The sequence below is a fragment of the Nematolebias whitei genome, chromosome 18, assembly GCF_014905685.2.
Source record: "Nematolebias whitei isolate Nwh7 chromosome 18, NemWhi1, whole genome shotgun sequence".
Taxonomy (NCBI): domain Eukaryota; kingdom Metazoa; phylum Chordata; class Actinopteri; order Cyprinodontiformes; family Rivulidae; genus Nematolebias; species Nematolebias whitei.
The window spans coordinates 31,246,374-31,251,213 of NC_056515.1; the positions used below are offsets into that span (position 1 = coordinate 31,246,374).

At 40.1% G+C, this 4,840-nt stretch overlaps 1 long non-coding RNA gene across 1 annotated transcript; it reads left to right on the top strand.

Moving 5' to 3' along the window:
• Window positions 1-587: 587 nt before the first annotated feature.
• Window positions 588-1,451, top strand: LOC119424691. The gene is made up of 2 exons (XR_005187526.1): window positions 588-637; window positions 1,017-1,451. It is a non-coding gene; the product is annotated as an uncharacterized LOC119424691 (long non-coding RNA).
• The last annotated feature ends 3,389 nt before the right edge of the window (window positions 1,452-4,840 follow it).

A 4,840-nucleotide genomic window follows, 5' to 3' on the forward strand; every position in this document is an offset into this window, starting at 1 on the left:
TGGATGCACTGCGGGCAACATCAGCATCACATCTGCATGCACGCGACTTTAACTCGCCTCTTTTTAGAAGAAATGCTCGAACCGTTTCAAAGATTTCACCCTGTTTTATCACCGCTCACCTCTTTTCTTTTATGTTTTGGGCTCCTGTCATTTCTGACGTTTCCTTCTTTTAAAATTTTTATCTTGTTTCATGAACACCTAAATCTGTCAAAATGTTAAAATGAATACTTGAACACAATTTAAATGTTTAGCTCATTTTTATTATTTACACAAAGCTCAAATACGTGGAAATATTCATTTCAGGAGTTGAAAACTGAACAATCGAATCTTTTTTCAAGTTCTCTTTATTAAATTTAATAATAAGTGATGTTTATGTACAAGACGAAAGAAAGAGGCTGAAAAGATTCTGATTTTTCTGCATGTTATTTCCACTAATATCAGTTGTTTTTCTAAGAAAGTATTTAAAATGTTTTCTTCTGTAACATGTCAACCGTATATTTTGATAAAAATCGTGTGAAATTAATTTTTTTTATGGATTTAGACGCCATATGCACGCACAAGTTACCTGAAACTGGTGTTTTCCCACAGGAGGCCCGGGATTCTGGTGCTGATCAACGACGCTGACTGGGAGCTCATGGTGAGCACTGGGAGGCATGTTCACCGTCAGATGGTGACGAGCCACGTTTCGTCGACATAAATAATATTCGCTGAATCTTTATGATTTTATATTTTTATTTAAAACTGCACATGTTTAAATGGAGACAAAGACGATTGTTTAAGGCGACCTGCTGACTTGTTTTCTGTCTGAGGCTCATTTGTCCTTTATTGTGTGTGGGGGGGGGGGGGGGGGGGGGGGTCCTACATATAGTTGGAATATTTCAATTGGACTGAACTGATTGGATTGCAAGACTGAACAGGATGTTTAAATGAACTGATCAGTTTGTCACTGATTGGAGCTCAACGGGAACACACTCCTGATAATAAACGTTTCTTTATAATAAATGTTTTTTCTGCAGGGGGAGCTGGGCTATCGGCTACACGACAACGACAACATCGTGTTTATTTCTACGCTCCACGGAGGATAAAACTAGAACCGTTCGAGGCTTTTCTCCACATGCTGTGAACCGACAGCCCCCCCTCTGCGTGCTGCCACATCCCAACAACGAGCCTCCTCATTGGACGCTGATGGTGTCGACGCAGTCCGACAGTTGATGACGCTCAGCAGGAAAGAGATGGAGATCCAAGAAAATATATTTATTTTGGATCAAACACACCAGCCCTGAAGGTTGGATGTCATCCTGAAGAAAAAAAGAAAACACTTCAATCTTCCTTCCTCATAAGTGTTTACATTTCATTAGTTCATTTTCTTACAGAACATGTTAAAATACTGTAAGGGTGATTAAACTTTGTTTTACAGCTGCAAATATTTCCATTAAACCCTGATCATTTTATTTGTTTCTCTGTTTTAATACAAATGTGTCAAAAACCTTATTGTTTTTATATTTTCTTTGTGTATTTTATTTAGGTTTTTATATATTTTATTGTTTGATTTGATATAAAACTGCACATTTTGTTTCTAGTGGTTGATTCGATCATTTTTCTTAAATTACGCTACTGAAATACCAAAAGCATCATTTTAATAATGACCCATTCTTATTTTATATATTGCAAGAAGGAATATATTTAAGGAATAAAATAAGTTTTGTACAAAAGATGACATATTCTTTAAATAACCTTATGAATGTATCTTTAATGAGCTGTTTCATTATATTTACATGTTTTGCTCAGACCCTTTGAATCCTGCACAGTAAGCGCTCTCCAAAACCCTTTTTTTTAAATTAAAATAAATATTTGTCATCCTGTTTGAATATTTCTCACTTCCAGCTTCTGTGAGATGATTCAAGTCCAGCTCTGTGATAAGAAGCTGTTTTAAGGTGATTAGGAGACGCTTTGGGGGGATTTTACCGTCCTGTAGCCACGCTCAGGTGGAATAGTCATCAGATTTGGAAAGGTGGAGGGAGCAGGCTGTGTGTGTGTGTGTGTGTGTGGTGGTGGGGGGCTGGATTTACAGGACCACTGGGAGGTCGAGGTCTAGCCTCCGGGCTGCCCTCCCCTGAACGCCTGAGGCGACCTAAAATCTTTTCTCGGTTCTGGAGTCCGATTTGCAATGAGAAAGCGGCCTATAAAGGCCAGGAGAAAGGAAATGCTAATGAGGGGGGCTCTGTGTGTGTGTGTGTGTATGTGTGTGTGTGTGTGTGTGTGTGTAAGCTGACGGAGACATTTCCAAACTACATGAGGAAATTATTTTTTTTTTAAGTTAACTGTTTTAAAATGAATTATTTTCATTATTATTTAACTTTTTTTTTGATTCGTCAAAATGTTTTACATGAAAATATTTTCTATATAAGATGAAGTTGTGATTTGCTTTTATTCTGGGTTTTTTTAATTATTTTCTGTGAACTCTGCTCCACATAGTCAGGGCCTCCATCCATCAGTCGAAGCTTATTAAAAGAGTGTGGATGAATGTGAGCATCATAACATGACATGCACACCTCACACCAGTAAACATCTCTGAGGTAAACAATCATTTTTGCACTAATATTTAAATTCATTATTTGGATCATGAAGACGTCGTAATACAAATTAGGCTATTTGACATTTTTATTACTTTTCCTCCTTTGTGGGTAATCTTTTAAATAATAATTTTATAGTAAAAAAAATAAATGCAATGAAACCCTTGAGCTGTTATTTTAAATCCTTGGTGGATCCATACCAAAAAAAAAACTGAAGGACCTGCAGGAACTATTCGTCCTGTTTCTCAAAAAGAAATATCTGAATAGTTTCAATTATATATATATATATATATATATATATATATATATATATATATATATTAAAAACCTGATGGTTATTTTGCATCTTTAAAATAAATCCCCTCTGTTATCCATAGCTGTAGTAAAAAACATATAAAAACTAATTTTATATATTGATTTATTTTTTGAAAGGTTTAAAATATTTTGTAATAAAATTCAAATTATTACGAGGTTTTCCGCAGCAATGTGTTGGGCACTGACTAATTCCTGCAAGAACAAACATTACACACTAATCCCCTGGAATTAGGAGGGGTTATATAGCCTTTAATGTTCTACCATAATACACACTTTGGCTGGTGTGTGCGCGTGCGTGCGTGCGTGTACGTGTGACTCGAATTAATTAAACAAAAACAGAATAAAAACATTTTGAGAATGAAATAATCCCTCATAAATTGACAAACAACTAAAACATTTATAAATATGTCAGTCTTTTTTTTAAAAAAGTGGCTTTTTAAAGAAAGAAAAAAACATTTTGTAATATTTTAATAAAGAAAAAAGACAAATGGAGCAAGAAGTTCAAATCGTGATGGCAGCATCACTTTTACACATTGTGGGGGGGGGGGGGGGGGGGGGAGTTCAGCTCCTCTCGTGCGTCTGCATCTGTGCACGGCACACCACGACCCCCCAACACGCACTTTTCTCTCAATCCAGTCGATTCATCGATGCCTGCAGTCGATCTATGCCTTTTTACAAACAAACGGTCCTGATTGGATCTCGGACAGGAAACACACCTGAGCCCTGCTCCTCGTGCACACTGGGCCTCCTGGATCTTACCTGCCAGGCTACAAACTGACGGCCTCCTGCCCCTCTGCGGCCCTCAGGGCCCGTTGTTTGGGCCGCAGTGATGAGTGTGAGTCTGCAGCAACAGATGTCCACGCACAATTCTCGGGGCTCGAGTTGGGTTTTTACTCAAGAATTGCGTTTGGACAATCAGTCGCAAAAGACTCTGTTGACTCTTCTGCAGGGATGAGAGGAAGAGGAGGGGAAATGAACGCGTCTTGGCGCGTGCACCTGCTGCCTTCACGTCCCCTGACGCAGGAACCTGTTTTCTTTTTCCACTTTTTTTTTAATAACAAGTTGCATTATTTCCTCACTTTCTGTCTTTCTTTAACAAAGTCCATCCTTAAAAAAACAACACTTTTTAAACAGTATTAAACTTCTCTAAAAGCATATTTCTTGTCTAAAAGCATTAAAGAAAGAAAATGTTCCCACATTTAGACTTTCCTGCCCCCCTCCCCCCCTTTTCCTCTGGTTTTAAAGTCAGTGCAGGTTTTTCAAGTCCTCCCCTGAAGAAAACAGCAGCGGCAGCATGCACGCCATTTCTGCACCTGCATGTTGTCATCGATCTAACGGAGGAAAAGTCTTCAGTTCTGGTGCCTGAAAGCGCCACAATGGCTCTCCACGGTTGTTAAATTAATGAGAAATCCCCTCGTGCGTGAATGGAGGCGCGTCGAGCGGCTGCTGCTGCAGAAAACCAAAAAAAAAAAAAGACCCAAAAAATGAAGGAAAGTCCTTTTTTTAAGTTCCCGTCGGTGCGTTCTCCGTCCAAATGAACCCCCTCTGAGCGATGGCGATTTAAAAGGAGCAGCTCCAGGCTCCTCTCCTCCCCATCCTTCCTCCTGCCGGACTGCACGCGCGCCTCTCCGCGCAGCTCCGACACATCAACGCGACGCGACACGATTGGAGAAGCTCCGCGCTTGGTACTGAATTTGAATAACGCCACGGGGGTGACAAATGTCCATTGTGCTGCTTAAGTAATGAATCTCCGCTGTCCTCTGTGTCTCGCACACACGCACGGGCGCGCGCGCGCACGCCGGCAGCTGCGATGAGGGACCAGCAGCAGCCCCTCTTAAAGACACAACAGCCCCTTTTTCCTTCCTAAGAAGAGATTACAATCCCGACACTGTTTACTCTCTGACCGCCGCTGCATGACGTTTAATGTTTCTTTTTTGCCCCCCCCCCCCCCC